A 27,318-nucleotide genomic window follows, 5' to 3' on the forward strand; every position below is an offset into this window, starting at 1 on the left:
CCCTGGGAAAGCAGTTTTTTGCTCTTGCCCAGGCTGGAGTGCAATGACGTGATCTGGGCTCACTGCAAACTCTGCCTCTTGGATTCAAGCATTCTCCTGACTCAGCCTCCCAAGTAGCTGGGATTACAGGCACATGTCACCACGTCCGGCTAATTTTGTATTTTTAGTAGAGATGGGGTTTCACCATGTTGGTCAGGCTAGTCTCAAACTCCTGACCTCAGGTGATCCACCTGCCTCGGCCTCCCAAAGTCCTGGGATTACAGGTGTGAGCCACTGCGTCCAGCCAAAAGCAGTTCTTTACCTTGCAACCCAGGCTGGGCAGTCCAGCTTTTTCCTGTTTCTGAAACGTAGTCACCGCTAGGGAATAAAATGGCTCCTTGAGAATGCTGGTATGCACAGCAGCAGGAAGAAAGGAAAACCAATCCAAGGAAAGGCTTGTATGTTCCTGGAGCAGAGGGCTTCATGCTCACAGGTGCACAAATTGGAAACGGTTTTGGTTTTTGGTTTTTCCTTTTAGCTTTTAATACTTTTAAAATTATTTTTCTTGAGACAGGGTCTTGCTCTGTTGCCCAGGCTGTAGTGCAGTGGTGTGATTGCAGCTCACTGTAGCCTCAAACTCCTGGGCATAAGTGATCCTTCTGCCTCAGCCTCCCGAGTAGCTGAGACTACAGGCATGCATCATCACACCTGGCTAATTTTTTTAGTTTTATTTTTGAAGAGGCGGGTCTCACTATGTTGGTCAGGGTGGTCTCAAACTCCTGGGCTCAAGCGATCCTCCCAAAGTGCTCGGATTACAGGCGTGAGCCACCACACCCAGCCTAGCTTTTACTATATTTTATCTGATAATCCTTTTATGGAAAAAAGAAGGGCAGACTCTTTTACAGTTTGAAGAAGCTCCATATTCCATCAGGAGCCACCTTGAGCAATACCTGGGTTTCTAAGAGCTCCCCAGAGCCAGTTCTCCAGCTCACTTTGCTTTCTAATCTAAGGTTGCCCTCACCTTGGACAAGAAGCACGAGTCTCTCAGAGTAATTCAGAGTATCCAAACTCAAAAGTCTATGTACATGGAGGCCTTGCTAGACCTTAATGGTGACATTTTCATCAATATCTGGTTTTCTACCATGAGTCCCTTTCCCTCTTTATTTTTCTTAACATATTCAAGCCAGAATATTTTTTCAGCCATTCTGTAACTGCAGTTTCTTCCAAGTCTCTACTTCGTTTCCCATTAACTAGGATCCAATATATTTATTTATTTATTTATTTTAATTTTTGAGATGGAGTCTCCCTCTGTCACCCAGCCTGGAGTGCAGTGGTGCAATCTCACCCCACTGCAACCTCTGCCTCCCGTGTTCAAGCGAGTCTTGTGCCTCAGCCTCCCGAGTAGCTGAGATTACAGGTGCCCGCCACCACACCCAGCTAATTTTTGTATTTTTAGTAGAGACGGGGTTTCGCCATGTTGGCCAGGCTGGTCTCGAACTCCTGACCTCAGGTGATCCACCCACCTCGGCCTCCCAAACTGCTGGGATTATAGGCGTGAGCCACCGCACCCAGCCTCAATTTATACAATTTATCCTCACTGTTCTCTTCGCTGCTTTCTGTTTAGTTTTTGTCTTTTGTTTCAGACAGGGTCCTGTTCTGTCACCCAGGCTGGAGTGCAGTGGTGCAATCATGGCTCACTGCAGCATTAAACTACTGGGATCAAGCGATCCTCCTGCCTCAACCTCCCAAGTAACTGGGACTACAGGTGCACACCACCACACGTGGCCTTTGCTACTTTCTTATTTCCTCTTATTTCACAATTGGCTGAGCTCCCTCTGATTAAACACACCTCCATGCTTCCTCCAGGAATCTGTATTTTGCATATCTGTTATTTCATCCTGGGGCTGTTTTCTTATTATTAGCTGCAAAAGTTCCAAAGAGGAAGAAGAAAAAAGATACATCAGAGAGGTGGAAAAGAGTTGATCAACATGGTCAACTGAATTCAAGACAGGGAAGGAACATGTGATGAGCTTACCTGAAAGGGTGATTTGTAGAGTAAGAGCTCTTAGGGGGACAAAGTAATGAACCCTGATTTTGATATGTTTCATATGGGAAGGCATAAGGAAGTTAAGGTTCTGTTTAGGAATCAAGATTAACCATGGGGCAAAAGGACAAAAAATAGATTAAGATAATAATGGAGAAGAGCATAGAAATGAAATTCCCAATGCCCAAATGGCCACCAGTTTTTTCACGTTTCCCTAGAAGAACCAAGATAGTTCCTAAAGATGTCTGCCAGGATAGAAAAGGAAGAGGCATCTAGATTGGAAAGGAAGAACTATCTCTATTTGCAGATGACATGAGTTTGTATACAGAAAATCCTAAAGAATACACACACATACACATATTAAAGCTAATAAATGAGCTCAGCAAGGTTGCAGGATATAATAATATCAATATGCAAAAAATCAAGTGTATTTCTAAATTAGCAATCAATAATTTGAAAATGAAATTAAAGAATTCCACTTATAACAACACCAAAAAGAATAAAACAAATAGGAATACATTTAACAAAAAAAGTACATAAGTTTGTTACGCTGAAAACTACAAAATGCTGTTGAAAGAAATTAAAGAAGGCCTGCTAAATAAATAAAAAGAAATCCCATGTTCATGGATTAAAAGACAATATTGTTAAGGAGGTCATACTCCCCGAATTGATCTACAGATTCAAGGCAATCCTTATCAAATTCCAGCTCCTTTTTTTTTTAGAGAAATTGACAAGCTGATGCTAAAATTCATTCTAATTCAAGGGACCCAGAATAGCCAAAAACAAATGATGAAAAAAAGCACAAAATTGAAGGACTCACATTTCCTGATTTCAAAATTACTTCAAAGGTCAGTAACGCAGACAGTGTGGTACTGGCATAAAGATAGACATATAGATCAATGAAATGAAATGGAAAGTATAGAAATAAACCCATACATCTATGGCCAATTGATTTTTGACAAAGATGCTTAGACAATTCTATGAAGAAAGAACAGTTTTTTTCAACAAATGTTGCTGGGACAATTGGATATCCACATGCAAAAGAATGTTGGTCCACTACCTCACACCATGTACAAGTATTAACTCAAAATGGATCAACAAAAACTCTAAAACTCTTAGGAGAAAACATAGGTGTAAATCTTCACCACCTTGGATTAGACAATAGTTTCTTAGATATGACGGCAAAGGCACAAGCAACAAAACTTTTAAAAATAGGCCGGGTGTGGTGGCTCACACCTGTAATCCCAGCACTTTGGGAGGCAAAGGCAGGTGGATCACCTAAGGTCAGGAGTTCGAGACCAGCCTGACCAACATGGAGAAATCCGTCTCTACTAAAAATACAAAATTAGCAGGGCATGGTGGTACATGCCTGTAATCCCAGCTGCTCGGGAGGCTGAGGCAGGAGAACTGCTTGAACCCGGGAGGCAGAGGTTGCAGTGAACTGAGATCACACCATTGCACTACAGCCTGGGCAACAAGAGTGAAACTCTGTCTAAAAAAATAAAAAAATAAAAAAATAGATAAATTGAACTCTATCAAAATTAAAAACTTTTTTTTTTTTTTTTTTTTTGAGACAGGGTCTCACCCAGGCTGGAGTGCAGTGGCATAATTATAGCTCACTGCAGCCTTGATCTCCCAGGCTCAAGTGATCCTCCTGCCTCAGCCTCCCAAGTAATTGATATATAAATGGACATTTTTCAAAAAAAATACACAAATGACCAGAAGCACATGAAAAATGCTCAACATTATTAGTCATCAAGAAACTACTTTAGGATCACAATGATCTGGTACAGATAGGAGCTGAACATTTAAAAAAATTTTTTTAAAAAAACAATGAGATACTACTTCATACCTACTAGGTTGCCTATAATTGTTTTCTTTCTTTTCTTTTTTTTTTTAAGAGATAGGGTCTCACTATGTTGCCCAGGCTGGTCTTCCCTGGCTCAAGCAACTCTCCTGTCTTGGCCTCCCAAAGTGCTGGGATTACAGGTGTGAGCCACCACACCCTAGCCCTGTAATTTTTAAAAAGTTAATAAGTGTTGGTGAGGCTGTGGTGAAATTTGGACCCTCATGAATTGCTGATGGGAATCTAAAATTGTGCATTTGCTTTGGAAAACAGTATAGCAGTTCCTCAAAAGTTAAAAACACAGTAACCATATGACCCAGCAATTCTACTCCTAGGTATATAGGCAAGAGAATTGAAAACATATGTCCACACAAAAACATGCACATGAATGTTCATAGCTGCATTATATAATAGCCAAAAAATGGAAACAACACAAACTCCCATCAACAGATGAATAAACACAATGTGGGATATTCATATAATAGAGTATTATTTAGCCATAAAAAAGAATGAAGTACTGACACATGATACAATAGGGATGGACCTTGAAAAGATTATTCAAAGTCAAAGAAGGCAAAGAAGTCAGACACAAAAAACTATATATCGTATGATTTCATTTATTATGAAATGTCCAGAATGGGACATCTAGAGACAGAAAGTTGATCTGTGGTTGCTAGAGACTGGGGGAAGGGTTGCCAATGTGCATGGGTTCTGTGGGGAGTGATGAAAATGTCCTAAAGTTAGATTTTGGTAAGCATTGCATGTCTCTGTGAATATACTAAAAATGTCTGCATCATACACTAAAAGAGTAATTTTATGGTATATAAATTATATCTTGATTAAAAATTATATTTAAAAAGCCCTCTATTTTAATGTTTTACTGCTAGTTGTAGCTGAGACACAAACCCAAATATATTAAGTACTGATGAAAATAAATTTTTTGATTAAAGGAAGTGCTCCATATTCTCTCTCTCTCTCTCTTTTTTTTTTTTTTTTTTTTTGAGATAGAGTCTCACTCTGTTGCCCAGGCTGGAGTGCAGTGGCACATTCTCTGCTCACTGCAACCTCTGCCTCCCGGGTTCAAGCAAGTCTCCTGCCTCAGCCTCCCAAGTAGCTGAGATTATAGGCACCTGCCACCATGCCTGGCTAATTTTTGTATTTTTAGTAGAGATGGGGTTTCACCATGTTGGCCAGGGTGGTCTCGAGCTCCTGACCTCAAGTGATCTGCCCACCTTGGCCTCCCAAAGTGCTGGGATTACAGGCATGAGACACCACGCCCAGTCCATGTTCTCTTAATTATGCAGTGATGTAGTCTCTAGTCTCAAACTTCAAAGGGACAAAGACTAGCCACATGAGAAAAGGCAAGCTGCTATAAACTGGAGTATAATATGACAATTTGGCTGTACCAAGTTACTTGGAAAAATCAAGATACCATGTTCTACATTTAGTTAAAGGGGTTTAGGCAACTGCATAAACACAGACCTAACTTCCTTTTGAGTGGGAAATTAAAGTTCTGAGTCCATCAGACTTGTGGATACAATCATAATAACAATAACAATAACAATATTTACTAGAGCTGGGCACTGTACTGAATGCTTGGCAGTGTGTTATCGCACCTCATCCAAAGCAGGTGTTATTATTACCTGGATTTTACTGATGAGGTAACTGAGTTCACTTGGAGAAAAAGCTGTGAGAAAATGTGTAATGTTGCTATGATCTGGTTCCAGACCTATGGTCTTAACTACTGGTTCTACTGGGTGTGGAGCAGATGACAAACTAGATATGTCATAATCTGTCATATGTCCCACTGTATGCCTGGCAATATTCAGTTATACTCAGAGGCAAAGCCTGGTGACGTGACCTTCCTCCCTGGGTGGCAGTGGCAGGGAGCTTAACTTTTGCACAAACAGCAGATGCATCCACTGTTCCGGAAGAACCCAGCTCACTCAACCTCCTAACGCATCTTAACATTCAGTCACACCTGGGTTTTAAGCTTTCCTCTCAAACCATAGACACGTAACCAACATTTCCTGTCTACTTTTCCTAAACCACACTTCACCCTCCTATAAGGTTTTGAGCTCCTCAAAAGCATCTTCCTCTTTCAGAAATGTCTCCCTGCCCCTAAACAGTCAGCACTGGAAATGACAGAATGAGCTCATGTCTTGCTCTAAATTCTGTCACTGCTACAAACTGTGTGAAATGTCACAGGGAGTAAGAGTCATATTTTGTGACCTGTAGTTAACTTTCCATGCCGCAGGCAAAGCGCTGATTCTTGTACACTGACTTTGGAACAAATGCCACAGGCCCTAATTGCAGGCTCCAAGGAGTTGAGATTCCATACTGGGGTTGCTGGAGGCAGAAGCCTTCCCACTTTCAGGACCCGGACCTGCCCTTCCCCCACCCGGTACCGCCCAGCCAGCTACACCCTGGCCACAGAGCGCTCACAAAGGCTCAGTGTGTGTATGCCGGGCTGACTCACAGTGGTTCTGGGCCCAGGCGAGGACCTTCTCAGAGGGGCGGAAGGGGCCCTCTCCCTCCTGGCCATTTTCCATGGGGAGCAGTCAGTAACCAGGACCATGCCAGACTTCAAAAAACAGAGAGAAAAGTGGAAGTGAAAGGCAGCAGAGGACTCAGAATTGCCGTTTCTTATTTCTTTCTTAGAGAATTATGGACAGCAGGAAGGACTCACCTTTTAGTCTGTCACTTTGTTTGAGAGAGAGAGAGATACATTTTAATTGAGAGACAACTCACACAATATAAAACTAACCACTTTATTTATTGAGATAGGGGTCTCACTATATTGCCCAGGCTGGTCTCAAACTCCCGGGCTCAAGTGATCCTCCTCCCTCGGCCTCCCAAAGTGCTAGGATGACAGGCGTGAGCCACCGTGCCCGGCTAAACTAACCATTTTATTTTATTTATTTATTTTGAAACAGAGTTTTTGCTCTTGTCGCCCAGGCTGGAGTGCAATGGGATGATCTCAGATCACTGCAACCTTCGCCTCCCGGGTTCAAACGATTCTCCTGCTTCAGCCTCCTGAGTAGCTGGGATTACAGGCACCTGCCACTATGCCCATCTTTTTTTTTCTTTCTTTGTTTCTTTCTTTTTTTTTTTTTTTCAGTAGAGACGGGGTTTCACCATGTTGGCCAGGCTAGTCTCAAACTCCTGACCTCAGGTGATCCGCCCGCCCCAGCCTCTCAAAGTGCTGGGATTACAGGTATGAGCCACTGTGCCAGGCCAAACTAACCATTTTAAATTGACAAGTTCTGTGGCACTTAGTGCATTCACAATATTGTGCAAACACTACCTTTGGTTCTAAAACATTTTCACCCCAAAAGAAAACTTGAACCCATTCAACAGTGATTCCCCATCTTCCCACCCACACTCGGCCCCTGGTGACCATCAGTCTGCTTTCTGTCTCTATGGATTTACCACTTCAGGATATTTCATATACACGGAATCATACAATATGTGACCTTCTGTGTCTGGCTTCCTTCTCTTGGCATAATCTTTCAACGTTCATCCCCGTTGGAGCATATATCAGTACTTCATTCCTGTTTATTACCTATTCATATTCCATTGTATGAATATACCACAGTTGGATTACTGATTTATCAACTGATGAACACTGGAGTTGCTTCCACCTTTTGGTTATTGTGAATAGCACTGCCATGAACATTTGAGTGCAAATATGAGTACCCGTTTATAATTTATTAGGGTTTATATCTAGGAGTGGAGTTGCTGGGTCAGATGCTAATTTGATATTTAACTTTTTGTGGCACCATCAAACTGTTTCCCCAGTGGCTGCACCACTTTAAATTTTCTCCAGCAATGTATGAGAGTCACCCTCTTCTTAACGTGTACCCATTTGTCCCTTTCCTCTTCCCTACTTTTTAGAAAGCCGGTTCCCCACAGACTTCTCTTTCCTCTGGAGTAGAGGGTGGGAGAAGTTGCATCTCTAGTAGAAAGACTACCCAAGCCTCCATTCTTACCTTTTCCGCAAATAGAATACGGTGACCAGGAGGAGGCGAGGACAGGCTGCCACCTCCCTGTGGTCACTAAGGTACACCCACTACAGCCATTAACGCGACTCCATAAAACTACCCTCCTAGCGACCTCCAAAGCCTCGGTCCTCACCCAGAATATCACATTAAACTTTTAAACAGTCAAAGCTGAGCGCAGATAGGAAGGGGCTCGGTGTGGAAGGTGCCAGCTCTGGCTCAGCCCTGCGGGTGAGTGTTTAACTTTCAGCCCAAGCTTAAGATCTCCGAAGACACCCATCGCTTCGTCCTGCCCAGTCCCCTCCGCTAAAGGGCGGGCCTGCCCGGGCCTGGCTGGCAGCTGACATGAATGGAGAGGAAGGGCCTCCCTCTCCACCCACTCTCGCCGGGGTTACTGCCGGTCACAGACCCGGGCCTTCAAGAGCTATTTACACCTACAACAGCCCACCAGCGCCTGACCACGCCGGAGCCAATCAGCGGCCCTCAAGCTTGTCTGATTCTGTCTGCTCCAATCAGGAGGCGCGGTCCTTCCAGCCTCTTGCTCCTGTGAATCACAGGTCGGCGGGAGCCTTTTTTCCTTTTTTTTTTTTTTTTTTTTTTTTCCGGGGAGTCGGCCTCGGGGCTCTGCTCTCCTACCTCAGTCTGCCCTACACTGGAATGGGGAAAATGCGGACATGCTACTCAGTCCGGCCGCGAACAGTGCTCCAGAACTCAGAGAGTTTTCCAGACGGGTGGAGATCGCGTTCCCTGCCCGCGGAGGTCCCGTCGCTTCCCTGCTGGGAAGACAAATGAGGCGCTTTAGCCGTCTCCACGGCCAGCCCCTCCCTCATAACCCGAGATTCCTTGTGGGCTCTTAGTCCATAGCTGCCTTTGAGGTGGTGTAGACCTTGCTAACCAGGACGGCCCAGTAGGCAGAGCTCATTTTTATTCCTGTCTGCAATCGTGCAAAAACGCCTCTTATGGAAGAGGCAGAGCGCCAGGAGTCAGCAAAACACACTAAAGATCGGGCAGACACTGGGGAGAACGTGAGTAAAAGCACAGGAACAGCAAAGCGTTCAGGAACGTTCAAGGCTGACGCAACCGGCGCAGGAAGGTGGTGTGTGGTGGGAGAGTGGGAGGAGACAGTGGACAGTTTAGACTTGCTTCTGTAAGTGATAAGCAGTCATCAGATATTTTCAAGCAGGAGAGGAAAATAATCTCTCTGTTTCGCAAAGTTAACTCTCATTGCAACAGGGCAGAGTAGCGGGGGGATGGGGGCTGGGAGATGTTGGGAGGCTATTGTTACCACTCTGGTGAAGAGTCATGGGACCTCAAAAGCTGGGATAGTCACGGTGGGAATGGAAAGGAAGGGCACAAGCTGAGAGGCATTTGGGAGGAGAATCAATAGCACTTTATTGACTGGATGTGTGAGATAAGTGAGGACAGCAATCAGAAGAGGACTTTGAGGTTTCTAGCCTGAGTGGCTGGAAGGACAGCACTTCCCCTACCTGAAATAGGTAGCAAAAAGGAGAGAGAAAGAGAAACAGAGAGATTTTGCAAAGGGAATAGGAGTTCAGTTTTTGACATGTGGCGTTTGAATTGCAAGAAGTACATCCCTGTGGATATAATACCCAGTAGACAGTTGGGAATTAGGATCTGGTGTGGAGAAGAAAAGTAGAGATCCAAAGGGTTTATAGTGGAGCGGGAGAGAAATTGATGACCTAAAGAGAAATTATAGAATAAGAAGATTCGGGCAGGGCATGGTGGCTCATGCCTGTAATCCCAGCATTTTGGGAGACCAAGGTAGAAGGATTGCTTGAGCCCAGGAGTTCGAGACCAGCCTGGGCAACACGGTGAGACCCCGACTCTACAAAAATGCAAAAATTAGCCGGGTGTGGTGACACGTGCCTGTAATCCCAGCTACTTGGGAGGCTGAGGTGGGGGGATCACCTGAGCCTGGGGAGGCCTAGGCTGCAGTGAGCTGAGATAGTGCCACTGCACTCCAACCTGGGCAACAGAGCAAGAGCAAGACCCTGTCTCAAAAGAAAAAAAAAAAAAGATGATTCAAGTACAGAATCTTCGGAAGGTAGAAAGAGGACACAGAGGCCAGGTGTGGTGGCTCATGCCTGTGGTCCCAGCACTTTGGAGGCTGAGGTGGGTGGATCACCTGAGATCAGGAGTTCAAGACCAGCCTAGCCAACATGGTGAAACCCTGTCTCTATTAAAAATTATCCAGGCGTGGTGGTGGGCGCCTGTTAATCCCAGCTTCTCGAGAGGCTGAGGTAGGAGAATGGCTTGAACATGGGAGGCAGAGGTTGCAGTGAGCTGAGATTGTGCCACTGCACTCCAGCCTGGACAACAGAGTGAGACTCCATCTCAAAAAAAAAAAAGAGGACACAGAGCTAGCAAAACAGACAAGTATCAGAAAAATATGAAAAATTAAAAAGCAAACTACGATACTGTAATAGAAATAAGAAAATAATTCCAGGAAGAGGAAGCAGGACATTGTTTATATATGTACAAAACAGTAGGACATTGGTTAAATACATTATAAAGCATTCATTTGATAGAATACAGCCATTAAAATTATGTTGTAAAACTATATAATTGCCATAAAGAGATGTTCAATGCATCTTTTTTTCCCCCAATGCATCTTAGAAACACTCAGGTTAAAAAATAGTATATATGCTGGGCACGGTGGCTCAAGTCTGTAATCCTAGCACTTTGGGAGGCCGAGGCAGGTGGATCACGAGGTCAGGAGTTTGAGACCACCCTGGCCAACGTAGTGAAACCCTGTCTCTACCAAAAATACAAAATTAGTCCGGCATGGAGGCAGGTGCCTGTAATCCCAGCTACTTGAGAGGCTGAGGCAGGAGAATCACTTGAACCTGGGAGGCAGAGGTTGCAGTGAGCAGAGATCGTGCCACTGCACTCCAGCCCAAGTGACAATGCGAGACTCCATCTCAAAAAAAAAGTATATATATATATATAATTGTACCATTTTTTAAAATTACATATGTGACTGCAAAAAGGCATGAGAAGGCTGGGTGGCTCATGCCTGTAATCCCAGCACTTTGGGAGGTCAAGGCAGGCGGATCACCTGAGGTCAGGAGTTTGAGACCAGCCTAGCCAATACTTGTTATACAAAATAGAACAATTTTTGTATTTTGTAAAAATACAAAAATTAGCCAGGTGTGGTAGCGCATGTCTGTAGTCCCACCTACTCAGGAGGCTGAGGCAGGAGAATCCCTTGAACCCAGGAGGCGGAGGTTGCAGTGAGTTGAGATTGCACCACTGTACTACAGCCTGGGTGACAGAGTGAGACGCTGTCTCAAAAAAAAAAAAAAAAAAAAAAAAAAGGCACGAGGAGACTTTTAGGATGAGGGAACTGTTCTATATGTTCGTTGAGGTAATGTTTACACAGCTCTACAATTATTCAAACTCCTCATAAGGGAGGAGATCACCCCTCATATTATCTTATGCCCAATTTCTGCCTCCAAAGAAAGAAGAAGTAAAAACTAAAAGACAGAAATGAAATCCACAGGCAGACAGCCCGGCACCACACCCTGGGCCTGGTAGTTAAAGATCGACCCCTGACCTAATCGGTTATGTTATCAATAAATTACAGACATTGTATGGAAAAGCACTGTGAAAATCCCTGTCCTGTTCTGTTCCGTTCTAATTACCAGTGCATGCAGCCCCCAGTCACATACCCCTTGCTTGCTCAATCGATCACAACCCTTTCATGCGGACCCCCTTAGAGTTGTCAGCCCTTAAGAGGGACAGGAATTGCTCACTCAGGGAGCTCGGTTTTTGAGACGTGAGTCTTGCTGATGCTCCCAGCCAAATAAAGCCCTTCCTTCTTTAACTCAGTGTCTAAGGGGTTTCATCTGCGGCTCGTCCTGCTACACTCAAACTAGAATTCCTTAATTTTTTATTTTTTATTTTATTTATTTATTTTTTTTTAGAGACTGAGTCTCACTCTGTCATCCAGGCTGGAGTGCAATGGCATGATCTCGGCTCACTGCAACCTCCACCTCCCAGGTTCAAGTGATTCTCCTGCCTCAGCCCCTGGAGTAGCTGGAATTACAGGTGTGCAGCACCATGCCCAGCTAATTTTTGTATTTTTAGTAGAGACGGGGTTTCACCATGTTGGCCAGGCTTGTCTCGAACTCCTGACCTCAGGTGATCTGCCTGCCTCGGCCTCCGAATGTGCTGGGATTACAGGCATGAGCCACCATGCCCAGCTGAATGCCTTAATTTTAACAAGAGGAGGACTGTTGATGGTACCCACTTCACAGGGTTTTCCTGGGGATTAAATGGCAGACCAGAGCATACTGCCTGGAATATAAGAAGGGCTCAATCAGTAGAGAAGGGAAGGATGACCCAGGACCACAGCATGGAGGGGGCGAGACTGGGAGCAAGGCCCAGAGTATGGGTAAAGGCCACACCTGGGCCTCTAAAACAAAACCACCAACAAATAAAAGACCCTAGAATGGGTCCAGACAAAAAGGAAAGTTGAGAAACTGAAAACTTTAAGACTGAAAAAGGGCACTGGGCTTGGTGACTCATGCCTATAATCCCACCACTTTGAGAGGCCAACATAGGAGAATTGCTTGAGCCCAGGAGTTCAAGACCAGCCTGGACAACATAGGGAGACCCCGTCCCTACAAAAAATAAAAAATAATTAGTGGGATGTGGTGGTACATGTCTGTGGCCCCAGCTACTTGGAAGGCTGAGGTGGGAGGACTGCTTGAGCCTGACAGGTTGCGGCTTTGGTGAGCCACAATCACACCACTGTAGTCCAGCCTGGGTAACAGAGCAAGACTCTGTCTCAAAAAAAAAAAAAGGGGGGAAGGTTTATGAGGGGCCTTGGTAGCTGACTTAGAATATAACACAAATGAGGAAATAGACGTATTCCTCATTGTCCAGAGGGTTGAATAAAGGAATAAAACTATGTGGGAATGAGAGCAAGCATGGCTATGGATGGGAAGGCATCTCAAATAACTTGAGCTGTTCTACAGTGTCTTGGGAGGAATAAGCTGCTTCTCACCATATTTGTTCAACTCATCTAAGATTCTGTAAACAGGTTCCTGAATGGGATGAGATAATGGATTAGATACCTCTTAGGTTCCACCTAGTTTTAAGACTATGATATAAAGCACATCAACGCTCTTCAACCAAACATAAGGTGATAGGAGTTATGTTATTTTCAGTCTATGGAATGGATGTCAATCTCATCTCTTTTGATTGTCAGGCTATTTCTCATTTCTTCATGGTTTTGATCAAATCTGTTTAAGCTGACTTTATGACCTGGACTAGGGGAGCTTAAAGTGATCATACCTGGCTGATAAATACTAATTGCATTTCTAAGTAGGCCTCTGGTAGAAATTTAATTATTTGGTTTTAATGTGAGCTTTTTTGTTTTGTTTTGTTTTGTTTTTTTTGAGACAGAGTCTCGCTCTGTCGCCAGGCTGGAGTGCAGTGGCGTGATCTTGGCTCACTGCAACCTCCGCCTCCCGGGTTCACGCAATTCTCCTGCCTCAGCCTCCCGAGTAGCTGGGACTACATGTGTGCCCACCACACCTGGCTAATTTTTTATTTTTAGTAGAGATAGGGTTTCACCATGTTGGCCAGGATGGTCTTGATCTCTTGACCTCGTGATCTGCCCACCTTGGCCTCCCAAAGTGCTGGGATTATAGGGGTGAGCCACCATGCCCGGCCCTTAATGTTAGTTCTTATTACACTTCATATCTATATCATTCATTTTGCATACTATGGTGCAGTAGAGAAACCACTAGGCTAGGAGTCAGTATGACCCAGTTTCAAGTACTGGTTCTACTACTTAATAGATGTGTGGCTTTGGGGAAAGGCATTTATGCAGAGGTTTTCAATGTGTAGTCCATGGACCCCTGAGGGTACCCCAAATAATTTTCAGGGTATCTGTAAGGTCAAAATGATGTTCATGATGATATTAAGCCATTATTTGCCTTTTTTCACCATCACATTGACATTTCTTCTGATGGTGGGAAATTCTTTGCACCTTGATAGGAATCACGGTAGTAGCACCAAACTGTACCAGTGGGCATTACATTCCACGCTGCCCTGCACTTGGAGGGGAATTCAGTCCCCCAGGCTGGAATGCAATGATCTTGGCTCACTGCAACCTCTGCCTCCCGGGTTCAAGCGATTCTCCTGCCTCAACTTCCCAAGTAACTAGGATTACAGGTGCCTGCCACCACGCCTGGCTAATTTTTGTATTTTTAGTACTTTCACCATGTTGGCCAGGCTGGTCTTGAACTCCTGACCTCAGGTGATCCACCTACCTTGGCCTTCCAAAGTGCTGGGATTACAGGTGTGAGCCACCATACCTAGCCAAGATGTTCTTGATAAAATAAAAATTATTAATTTATTAAATGTTGATCCTTAAGAGCATCTTTTAAAAATTCTGTGGCATGAAATGGGAAGTAGGAAGTACTTATAAAGTACTTCTGCTATATGTCAAAGAACAGTGGTTGTCTTAAGGAAAAACATTAGTGTGATCATTATAGTTGTGAGCTGAATTAACCCCTTTATTCATGTAATATCATTTTTGTTTGAAAGAATGATTGACAAACTGGTTGTTCAGACTTTGGTATTTTGCAGTTTCAAGAACATTAATAAAGTAAAATTGTTACTTAAAAGTAACAACTTGCAATATTTGTTCCAATGATAAAATTTGAGCTTTTGGCAGTGGCTCATGCCTATAATCCCAGCACTTAGGGAGGCTGAGGCGGGAGGAGCACTTGAGCTCAGGAGTTTGAGACCAGCCTGGGCAGTCTCTCCAAAAAGAAAAAAAAAATTAGCCAGGCGTGGTGGCATGTACCAGCTGAGGTGGAAGGAGCACTTGAGCCTGGGAGGCCAAGGCTGCAGTGAGCCATGATTTTGCCACTGCACTCCAGCCCAGGCAACAGAGCAAGATCTTGTCAAAAAAAAAAAAAGAAAAAGAAAAGAAAAAATAGCTTTCAAGCAAAACTCAGAATTGTGGTAATCTTTCATGTGGTACTAAACTTGACAGCTTCCTAATAATTAAAGACTCTTCTGATGATATCAGTGGTGATGTTCACAAATGTGAATTTTTAAATATTACAGAATAAAATGTGTCAACATTTTAGAAGATTTGCATAACTCAGTGAACCAATACTTTTCAAATGACCAAAACATAATGTTACAAAATCATGCATGGATAAAAGGTGCATTGAAAATGCAAATGAGGCCAGGTGTGGTGGCTCATGCCTCTAATCCCAGCATTTTGGGAGGCAGAGGCTGGAGGATCACTTGAGGCCAGGCGTTTGAGACCAGCCTGGCCAACATAGAAAGATCCTATCTCTAAAAATAATAAGAGTAAGAAAATTAGCCAGGCATGGTGGCATGCGCATGAAGTCTTAGCTACTTGGGAGGCTAAGGTGAGAGGATGGCTTGAGCTTAGGAGTTTGAGGTTACAGGAAGCTATGATTGTGCCACTGCCCTCCAGCCTGGGTGACGGAGTAAGACCATGTTTCAAAAACAAAACAAAAAAAAAGAAATGCAAGTTAGACCAATGAACTATAATGTAATGGAATACAAAAAATTCATTGATATGGTTTCAAATTCCCAGTGCAATTAACCTTTAAGATACTACGTGTCAGGCCTCTGAGCCCAAACTAAGCCATCATATCCCCTGTGACCTGCATGTATACATCCAGATGGCCTGAAGCAACTGAAGATCCACAAAAGAAGTGAAAATAGCCTTAACTGATGACATTCCACCATTGTGATTTGTTCCTGCCCCACCCTAACTGATACAATATATTCTCCCCCGCCCTTAAGAAGGTACTTTGTAATATTCTCCCTGCCCTTGAGAATGTACTTTGTACGCCTATCCCAAACCTATAAGAACTAATGATAATCCCACCACCCTTTGTTGACTCCTTTTTCAGACTCAGCCCGCCTGCACCCAGGTGAAATATACAGCCTTGTTGCTCACACAAAGCCTATTTGGTGGTTTCTTCACACGGACGCATGTGACATTTGGTGCTGAAGACCCAGGATAGGAGGACTCCTTTGGGAGACCAGTCCCCTGTTATCGCCCTCACTCCGTGAGGAGATCCACCCATGATCTCAGGTCCTCAGACCAACTAGCCCAAGGAACATCTCACCAATTTCAAATCGGGTAAGTGGTCTTTTCATTCTTCTCCAGCCTCTCTCGCTACCCTTCAACTTCCTCTCTCACTACCCTTCAATCTCCCTGTCCTTCCAATTCCCGTTCTTTTTCCTCTCTAGTAGAGATAAGGAGACACATTTTATCTGTGGACCCAAAACTCCAGCGTCAGTCACGGACTCGGGAAGACAGTCTTCCCTTGGTGTTTAATCACTGGGGGGACGCCTGCCTGATTATTCACCCACACTCCATTGGTGTCTGATCACCGCGGGGACGCCTGCCTTGGTTATTCACCCACATTCCCTTGGTGGCAAGTCAATTGCGGGGATACCTGCTTTGCCTGCTCACCCACATTGCAGCCCAGGGCTGCTCAACGCCCCCTGCTGCCCCACCCGCCTTCTCCGTGTCTCTACCCTCTCTTTTCTTGGGTTTACCTCCTTCGCTATGGGCAATCTTCCACCCTCCATTCCTCCTTCTTCTCCCTTAGCCTGTGTTCTCAAAAACTTAAAACCTCTTCAACTCACACCTGACCTAAAACCTAAGTGTCTTATTTTCTTCTGCAACACCGCTTGGCCCCAATACAAACTCGACAATGATTCCAAATAGCCAGAAAACGGCACTTTCGAGTTCTCTATCCTATAAGATCTAGATAATTCTTGTCATAAAATGGGCAAATGGTCTGAGGTGCCTGACGTCCAGGCATTCTTTCACTCATCGGTCCCTCCCTAGTCTCTGCTCCCAATGTGACTCATCCCAAATCTTTCCTCTTTCTCTCCTGTCTGTTCCTTCAGTCTCCACCCCAAGTTCCGAATCCTTTGAATCCTTCTTTTCTACAGGCTCATCTGACCTGTCCCCTTCTCCCCAGGCTGCTCCTTGCCAGGCCGAGCCAGGTCCCAATTCTTACTTAGCCTCTGCTCCCCCACCCTATAATCCTTTTATCACCTCCCCTCCTCACACCTGGTCTGGCTTACAATTTTGTTCCTCGACTAGCTCTCCCCAACCAGCCCAACAATTTCATCTTAAAGAGATGGCTGACTATCCTGACTTCATCAGAGCAGGCTGGTGCCTGGCCTTCCTGGCACGAGTGGGTGTTCTGACAGGCCCCCAGCTTGTCCCATCTGCACTGCCAAGAGGTCTCCGGGTGGCCAGAGGAGCAAAGTTGCCTTCCAAGTGCCTGTCGGTGCCTGGGAGAACACAGCAGGAGCGTCGTGTGGCCCACAGCGCAGTGCATGGCGATTCCAGGCGCTGAACAACTCCCCTTGACCCTTGGGCCTGCATCTGACTCCCAGCTGCAGAATCAGAAGCTGAGTCCAGGCAACTGCTCGGCCACTCTTGGTCGCTCCTCTCTGGACACCCAGTTACTAAAGTCAGCAAAGAAGATGCGGTAATCACCGCCTGATCTCCACATGGTGAACACAACACTCTCACTAACACCTCCTTGACCAGTCAGTCTTCAGCACTGGGTGTGGACAGGCAGGTTTTCTGTGTTTACCAGAATCGCACAGGCTAAGCACAAACATGGAACCAGAGTTCCAGGTGAGGAAACCTCACTCGCAGAAGCCCAGGCTGCACCCCACCAGGTGATGCAGCGTGCCTAGGCTGTGGGTGCCAGGAGCCGAGTGCTAGGGACTCGTCATAAGTGGGAATCCCCACGTTCCTGTCACTGCTGTCAAACAGAAGGTAAACAGTCTTATGAATGTATTTCCTTAGGAAAACTTGCACAAACTTTTATTAGGATATCTATTTATTTAATACTGAACTTTGGCCTACTTTGTGATAAGACTATAAACAAATTGAGGAAATCACTATTTCTCACTTCTGTATTTTCTCCAAAAAGAATTTTGTTACAGAGTTCAATATACTATGTACTATTGATCTTCTATTGTGAAAGCAAAGCATTTCATGAAAACAAAATATTTTAAATTATGAGTGAAAATTGTGTATGTTAATTTTGCAGTTGTAATATTAATCAAACTTTGTGTAATTCTAATCACAAAATGATGTGCCTTAAATGCCCCTCCAGCTGTGGATTGGCAGTGTCCAGACAGGGACACTGAAATCCTGAACGATTGCTAGACCAATTCTGTTAAACACATTTCAAGGCAAAAAAAAAAAAAAAAGAAGAGGTGGCTGGAGCTGAAGGCATAGTCAACGTTAATGCTCCTTTTTCTTCATCTGACCTCTCCCAATCAGTTAGCATTTAGGCTGTTTTTCATCAAATATAAAAACCCAGCCCAGTTCATGGCCTGTTTGGCCACAACCCTTAGATGCTTTACCGCCCTAGACCCAGAGGGGCCAGAAGGCCATCTTATTCTCAATATGCATTTTATTACTCAACCCACTCCCGACATTAGAAAAAGCTCCAAAAATTAGATTCCAGCCCTCAAACCCCACAATAGGACTTAATTAACCTCGCCTTCAAGGTGTACAGTAATAGAGTAGAGGCAACATATTTCTGAGTTGCAATTACTTGCCTCCACTGTGAGAGAAACCCCAGCCACATCTCCAGCACACAAGAACTTCAAAACACCTGAATCGCAGCGGCCAGGTGTTCCTCCAGGACCGCCTCCCCCAGGATCTTTCTTCAAGTGCTGGAAATCTGGTCACTGGGCCAAGGAATGCCCACAGCCTGGGATTCCTCCTGAGCCATGTCCCATCTGTGTCGGACCCTACTGGAAATCAGACTGTCCAACTCACCCAGCAGCCACTCCCAGAGCTGCTGGAACTCTGGCCGAAGACTCTCTGACTGACTCCTTACCAGATCTTCTCGGCTTAGGGGCTGGAGACTGATGTTGCCCAATCGCCTCAGAAGCCTCTTGGACCATCACAGATGCTTTGGGTAACTCTTACAGTGAAGGGGAAGTCTGTCTCCCCTTCTTAATACGGAGGCTACCCACTCCACAATACCTTCTTTTCAAGGGCCTGTTTCCCTCGCCTCCATAACTGTTGTGGGTATTGACGGCCAGGCTGCTAAACCTGTTAAAACTGCCCAACTCTGGTGCCGATTTGGACAACATTCTTTTATACGCTCTTTTTTAGTTATCCCCACCTGCCCAGCTCCCTTATTAGGTCAAGACATTTTAACCAAATTATCTGCTTCCCTGACTATTCCTGGGCTACAGCCACACCTCACTGCTGCCCTTTTCCCCAGTTCAAAGCCTCCTTTGCATCCTCCCCTTGTATCTCCCTACCTTAATCCACAAGTATGGGATACCTCTACTCCCTCCTTGGCAACTGATCATGCACCCCTTACCATCCCATTAAAACCTCATCACCCTTACCCCGATCAATGCCGATATCCCATCCCACAGCATGCTTTAAAAGGATTAAAGCCTGTTATCACTTGCCTGCTACAGCACGGCCTTCTAAAGCCTATAAACTCTCCTTACAATTCCCCCATTTTACCTGTCCAAAAACCAGACAAAGCTTACAGGTTAGTTCAGGATCTGTGCCTTATCAACCAAATTGTCTTGCCTATCCACCCCATAGTGCCAAACCCATATACTCTCCTATCCTCAATACCTCCCTCCACAACCCATTATTCTGTTCTAGATAAACCTAGCTGACCCCATAAATCCTAAATCCTTTCCCAACTCCCCTTTCCATTCCTTAAAAAACAGCCCTAAAAGCTGCTCCCACACTAGCTCTCCCTAACTCATCCCAACTTTTTCATTACACACAGCCAAAGTGCAGGGCTGTGTGGTCGGAATTGTTACACAAGAGCCAGGACCATGCCCTGTAGCCTTTCTGTCCAAACAACTTGACCTTACTGTTTTAGCCTAGCCCTCATGTCTGTGTGTGGTGGTTGCCACTGCTTTGATACTTTTAGAGGCCCTCAAAATCACATTATGCTCAACTCACTCTCTACAGTTCTCATAACTTCCAAAATCTATTTTCTTTCTCATACCTGACGCATATACTTTCCGCTCCCTGGCTCCTTCAGCTATACTCAACTCTTTTTTGAGACAGTCTCACTCCGTCTCCCAGGCCGACATGGAGTGGCACAATCTCGGCTCACTGAAACCTCCGCTTCCCAGGTTCCAGCGATTCTCCCGCCTCAGCCTCTGGAGTAGCTGGGATTACAGGTGTGTGCCCCACACCCGGCTAATTTTTTGTATTTTTAGTAGAGATGGGGTTTCACCATGTTGGCCAGGCTGGTCTTGAACTCCTGACCTGAAGTGATCTGCCCATCTCGGCCTCCCAAAGTGCTGGGATTACAGGCATGAGCCACCACGCCCAGCCTACACTCACTCTTTGTTGAGTCTCCCACAATTACCATTGTTCCTGGTCCGGACTTCAATCCGGCCTCCCACATTATTCCTGATACCACTCCTGACCCCAATGACTGTATCTCTCTGATCCACCTGGCATTCACTCCATTTCCCCATATTTCCTTCTTTCCTGTTCCCCACACTGATCACACTTGGTTTATTGATGGCAGTTCCACCAGACCTAATCGCCATTCACCAGCAAAGGCAGGCTATGCTATAGTATCTTCCACATCTATCCTTGAGGCTACCTCTCTGCCCTGCTCCACTACCTCTCAGCAAGCCAAACTCATTGCCTTAACTCGGGCCCTCACTCTTGCAAAGGGACTACACGTCAATATTTATACTGACTCTAAATATGCCTTCCATATCCTGCACCACCATGCTGTTATATGGGCTGAAAGAGGTTTCCTTACTATGCAAGGGTCCTTCATCATTAGTGCCTCTTTAATAAAAACTCTTCTCAAGGCTGCTTTACTTCCAAAGGAAGCTGGAGTCATTCACTGCAAGGGCCATCAAAAGGCATCAGATCCCATCACTCAGGGGAACGCTTATGCTGATAAGGTAGCTAAAGAAGCAGCTAGCATTCCAACTTCTGTCCCTCGGGGCCACTTTTTCTCCTTCTCATCGGTCACTCCCACCTACTCCCTCACTGAAACTTCCACGTATCAATCTTTTCCCACACAAGGCAAATGGTTCTTGGATCAAGGAAAATATCTCCTTCCAGCCTCACAGGCCTATTCTATTCTGTCGTCATTTCATAACCTCTTCCATGTAGGTTACAAGCCTCTAGCCCATCTCTTAGAACCGCTCATTTCCTTTCCATTGTGAAAATCTGTCCTCAAGAAAATCACTTCTCAGTGTTCCATCTACTATTCTACTATCCCTGAGGGATTGTTCAGGCCCCTTCCCTTCCCTTCCCTACACATCAAGCTGGGGAATTTGCCTCTGCCCAGGACTGGCAAATTGACATTACTGACATGCGCCAGGTCAGGAAACTAAAATACCTCTTGGTCTGAGTAGACATTTTCACTGGATGGGTAGAGGCCTTTCCCACAGGGTCTGAGAAGCCCACCACGGTCATTTCTTCCCTTCTGTCAGACATAATTCCCCCGTTTGGCCTTCTCACCTCTATACAGTGTGATAATGGACCGGCCTTTATTAGTCAAATCACCCAAGCAGTTTCTCAGGCTCTTGGTATTTAGTGGCTCCTGGTTTTACCTCAAATCGCCACACTTGAGGCTCTCTTAAAGTGGATAGATCTTCAGTTGCAAGGTACCCTCCAATGCTTTCACCCTGATGAAGTCCTATTCTTTACTTTTATACTCGCTCTTATTCTGGTTCCCATTCTTATGCCACCCTCTACCTCTCCCCAGCTATCTCCACCACACTATCAATCTCACTCTCTCCTAGCCCCGTTTATAATCTTTTTTTTTTTTTTTTTTGAGACAGAGTCTTTCTCGGTCCCCCAGGCTGGAGTGCAGTGGTGTGATCTCGGCTCACTGCAAGCTCCGCCTCCAGGGTTCACACCATTCTCCTGCCTCAGCCTCCCAAGTAGCTGGGACTAGAGGTGCCCGCCACCATGCCCGGCTAATTTTTTGTATTTTTAGTAGAGATGGGGTTTCACCGTGTTAGCCAGGATGTTCTCCATCTCCTGACCTCGTGATCCACCCGCCTAGGCCTCCCAAAGTGCTGGGATTACAGGGGTGAGCCACTATTCCCGGCCCTCTAATCCTTCTTTAACAAACAGTTGCTGGCTTTGCATTTCTCTTTCCTCTAAAATCACCAAGGCCTCAATTTACTGCTAAGAAAAGAGGACTCTGTATATTTTTAAATGAAGCATGTTGTTTTTACCTAAATCAATCTGGCCTGGTATATGACAACATAAAGAAACTCAAGGATAGAGCCCAAAATTTCGCCAACCAAGCAAATAATTATGCTGAACTCCCTTTGGGACTCCCTAATTGGATCTCCTGGGTCCTCCCAATTCTTAGTTCTTTAATACATATTTTTCTCCTTCTCTTATTTGGACCTTGTGTCTTCCTTCTGTTTAGTTTCTCAATTCATACAAAACCGCATCCAGGCCATCAACAATCATTCTATATGACAAATACTCCTTCTAACAAGCCCACAATATCACCCCTTACCGCCAAATCTTTCTTCAGTTTAATCTCTCCCACTCTAGGTTCCCATGTCGCCCCTAATCCCGCTCAAAGCAGCCCTGAGAAACATCGCCCATTATCTCTCCATACCACCCCCAAAAATTTTCGCTGCCTCAACACTTCACCACTATTTTGTTTTGTTTTTCTTATTAATATAAGAAGATAGAAGTGTGAGGCCTCTGAGTCCAAGCTAAGCCATCACATCCCCTGTGACCTGCACATGTACATCCAGATGACCTGAAGCAACTGAAGATCCACAAAAGAAGTGAAAATAGCCTTAACTGATGACATTCCACCATTGTGATTTGTTCTTGCCCCACCCTAACTGATACTATATATTCTCCCCCCCACCCTTGAGAATGTACTTTGTACGCCTATCCCAAATCTATAAGAACTGATGATAATCCCACCACCCTTTGCTGACTCTCTTTTTGGACTCAGCCCGCCTGCACCCAGGTGAAATAAACAGCCCTGTTGCTCACACAAAGCCTGTTTGGTGGTCTCTTCACATGGACGTGTGTGACACTACACTTGTTGAGTCTTAGTGTAGTATCAAAGAAGAATATCCACAATTATCTATTGAAATCCTTCTCCTTGTGGTGGCTCACACGTATAATCCCAGCACTTTGGGAGGCCAAAGTGGATGGATCACTTGAGTCCAGGAATTCAAGACCAGCCTGGACAACATGGTGAAACTTCGTCTTTACCAAAATACAAAAATTAGTTGGGCGTGGTGGCATGTGCATGTATTCCCAGCTACTTGGGAGGCTGAAGTGAGAGGATCGCTTGAGCCTGGGAGGCAGAGGTTGCAGCAAGCCGAGATTGGCCCACTGCACTCCAGCCTGGGTGACAGAGTGAGACTCTATCTCAAAAAGAAAAAAAAAAATCTTCCTCCCTTTTCCAACTACATATTTGAATGAGATTAGATTTTCTTCATCTATTTCAACCAAACAACATATGGCAATAGATATGAGAATCCAGCTGTCTTCTATTAAGTCAGACATTAATGAGATTAGTAAAAATGTAAAATAACTCTCATCTCACTAAATATTTGATTGCTTTGGAAAATAGTTATTTTCCTTTAAAAAATTGTTATAATAGTAATAGGTTTTTATTGTTATTTTATCTGGTTTTTTTTTTGGAGACATCTCGTTCTGTTGCTCAGGCTTGAATGGAGTGGCCTGAACACAACTCACTGAAGCTTCAACTTCCCAGGCCCCAGCAATCCTCCCGCCTCAGCCTCCCAAGTAGCTGGGACCTCAGGTGTGTGCCACCAAGCCTGGCTAATTTTTAAAATTTTTTTTGTAGATATGAGATCTCACTATGTTGCCCAGGCTGGTCTCAAACTCCTGGACTCAAGCAATCTTCCCACCTCAGCCTCCCAAAGTGCTGGGATTACAGGCGTGAGCCACCACACCTAGCTGCTAGTATCTTTTGAAGCATTAAACTTTTTAATTTTGATGCAGTCTAGTTATCTATTTTTTTATTTTGTTGCTTGTGCTTTTGGTGTCACATTAAAGAAGCCATTGTCTGTTTCAAGGTCACAAAGATTTACACTTAGTTTTCTTTTAAGAGTTTTATAATTACAGTTCTTACATTTAGGTCTTCGATCCCTTTTGATTTCATTTTTGTATGTAGTGTGAGGTACCTAAATTATTTTAAGGCTATAAAGGGGTTGAGAGCTAAACATTTGAGAATCACTGCTTTAACTTCTCTCAGCCTCAGTTTTCTCATCTTTAAAATGATAACTGGCCGGGCTTGGTGGCTCAGGCCTGTAATCCCAGCACTTTGGGAGGCTGAGGCAGGCAGATCATTTGATGCCAGGAGTTCGCAACCAGCCTGGCCAACACAGTGAGACCCCATCTCTACTAAAAATACAGAAATTAGCCAGGCAGGGTGGCACGTGCCTGTAGTCCCAGTTACTCGGGAGGCTGAGGCAGGAGAATCACTTGAACCCAGGAGGCAGAGGTTGCAGTGAGCCAAGATTGCGCCACTGCACTTCAGCCTGGGCGACGGAGTGAGACTCCGTCTCAAAAATTAAAATAAATAAATAAATAAATAAAATGATAACTGTATTTGACTTACTACCTCATAGGGCAGCTATGAAGTACAAAGAGCTGGTATAAATGAAAGACATAATAAATTAAAGCACTATTGGAATGTAAGTGATCATTACTGCTATTATTTTTATGTATATGTTGTCTGTCCAACCTGTTCAAAGATCCTTGGGTTTTTCCTTTTGTTCTACTGCCACAGCCCCTTCCTCATACTAGACATATAGCAGATCTTCAGTAAATATTTATTTGTGAACTGATAGATGCACTCAATCTTGCCTGTGTTGTCAGAAGTAAAAAGAGAAGTATTTACATTTTGGTAGTCACTCCCTAGCCACTTCCTGCTCTCAACTCATTAAGCGTAAAAAACTAATAATAATAAAAATAAAAATTAAAAAAACTTGTTAAGTTTGTAGTCAGCCAAGACTCATAGCCTTTTTCACCTGAACTGTTAAGCTAAGTCTTCCTTATCCTATGTTTGTGAAATTAATATTTTGAACATAAGTATGGGACTTTAAATAAATCCCTGGTTGGCCGGGTGCAGTTGATCACGCCTGTAATCTCAGCCCTTTGGGAGGCCGAGGCAGGTGGATCATGAGGTCAGGAGATCGAGACCATCCTGGCTAACACAGTGAAACTCCGTCTCTACTGAAAATACAAAAAATTAGCCAGGCAGAGTGGCATGCACCTGTAGTCCCAGCTACTCGGGAGGCTGAGGCAGGAGAATGGCTTGAACCTAGGAGGCAGAGGTTGCAGTAAGCCAAGATCGCGCCACTGCACTCCAGCCTGGGCGACAGAGCAAGACTCCATCTCAAAAAATAAATATATATATATATTTCCCTGGTAAATTTCATTTATTTGTTAATTCTAACTTTGGAAACTATTGAGAGCTTTATGAATCCCAATTCAGTCTTCCAAGATATTAAATATCTCTTCTAGCTTTATTTAGTGGAAAATAGCATAATCATGCCTTCTTTATCACAGATAAGAGGGTTGTCTAGGTCAGAGACAAGGACAAAGTGAAATGTTTTGTTTTGAACTAATCTGAAATGAGACATTCTTCTCCCTTGAGTACTATGCAGTGAGTGGATGAGCACGCCTGGTTTACCAAGGTCATTCCATCTTTGTTCCCCAAACAGTTCCTTATTTATGTCATGGACCAGCCTTAGAATCAGAGCCAGTAGAATAGCCAGTGAAGGAAAAGGAAAAATGTTGTAGAATTTGTTAGGTAAAGGTAATATTCTTCACCAAAAAAAAAAAAAAAAAAAAAAAAAAGCACAGCTAATAGTACCTCTGCCTTTTATCCTCAGTGAAGGCAAGAGACTGAGGTGAAAGGGTAACAGAATAGTTTGTTATCCAAGTGTTAAAAGACTTGGCAAGTGTGAGTGCTACCAAAGGCAGATGGACCCCAAGGCCATTCTAGCAATGAACGGAGGAAAACCTCAAGAAAGGAGAAGAAGGCATGTTTCGAATCATGGGTTTTGGAATCAAGATATTCAGTGGAATGTAAGGAAGAAGAAACACATTAGGATTGAGTCAGTCTGGTTTTGATATTTGTAATTTCAGTAGAAAAATCTTTAACTTGCCTAGAGAGAAGAAATCTAGTGTTAATGGGCTGCTGACTTGGGCTTCTAACAAGAGCCTGACAGGGCAGATCCAGACTCAACCAATGTCTCCCTTCTGCTCTTGTCAGCACCCTTGTTTGAGTGCTGGGCTGGGGGAAGATTGGTGGGATATCACATAAGACAATGTCATAGAAATAGATTGGGGCTGGGGGCCTCCCAATGGGCTCTGTTCACTTGGAAAAGTCTCCTATAGTCTCTTTGTATTTTGTTCTTATTTTATACCTGTTATACTTGCACATGATTTAAAGAATTAAATGGCCTTATAAGGCTTGTCCCTGTCCGCCCCCACTCCCCAACCCCTGCCATACGGCTTGTTTTGAAATAGCAGTGCCCTGGCCTCTTCTCCTCACCATTTTCAGCTCCTCAAAGGTAACCACTTTCAACTTCTCTTAATGGAACCTTCTGGCATTTACCTCTGTATCTCTAAATGACTTATCTCTAAAGGCTTATATGACTACGTATTAATTTAAACATGTTTACATTATTTATGAACTTCTCACCAGAGAAGATGAGAATGTTATCTTTTTCACCATCACCAGTGCCACCACTACCACATCCTCACTCATTCACATGGTATCTGCATGCTTCACTTTCTCTGTCCTCTCAATACACTTGTGTTGTAAAAAAATTGGTTAATTAAATAGTGTTGGCTGGGCGTCGTGGCTCACACCTGTAATCCCAGCACTTTGGGAGGCTGAGGCAGGTGGATCGTGGTGGTCAGGAGCTCAAGACCAGCCTGGCCAAGATGGTGAAACCCCGTCTCTACTAAAAACACAAAAATTAGCCAGGCGTGGTGGTGGTGCCTGTAATCCCAGCTACTAGGGAGGCTGAGGCAGAGAACTGCTTGAACCCGGGGAGTGGAGGTTGCAGTGAGCTGAGATCATGCCACTGCACTCTGGCCTGGGAGTCAGAGCAAGACTCTGTCTCAAAAAAAAAAAAAAAAAAAAAAGTCAGTGTTTATACTGCTGTGACTATGCAAATATTATTCACAAATAAGCGAAGTAATGTACCCAAGTAAGCTGAGTAATGTTTCTCTCTTGCATAACTTTTTGTGTTTTTTGGACCTAATAGTTGTATTTTTCTATGTACTTAATATATTAATTTAACTCAACCTCCGCCCCAGTTGTCTACATCTCTTAATACACTTGGTCACATCAGGTATTTTTTGTTTCATTTTCTTG

At 44.3% G+C, this 27,318-nt stretch overlaps 1 long non-coding RNA gene across 1 annotated transcript; it reads left to right on the top strand.

Annotated features, from left to right (window-relative positions):
- The first annotated feature begins 8,391 nt into the window (after window positions 1-8,391).
- On the top strand, window positions 8,392-17,974 carry LOC129006782 (uncharacterized). Its single transcript, XR_010127457.1, has 2 exons — window positions 8,392-8,895; window positions 15,808-17,974. It is a non-coding gene; the product is annotated as an uncharacterized LOC129006782 (long non-coding RNA).
- Window positions 17,975-27,318: the final 9,344 nt, after the last annotated feature.

This window comes from Pongo pygmaeus, chromosome 8 (assembly GCF_028885625.2).
Source record: "Pongo pygmaeus isolate AG05252 chromosome 8, NHGRI_mPonPyg2-v2.0_pri, whole genome shotgun sequence".
NCBI classification, from domain to species: domain Eukaryota; kingdom Metazoa; phylum Chordata; class Mammalia; order Primates; family Hominidae; genus Pongo; species Pongo pygmaeus.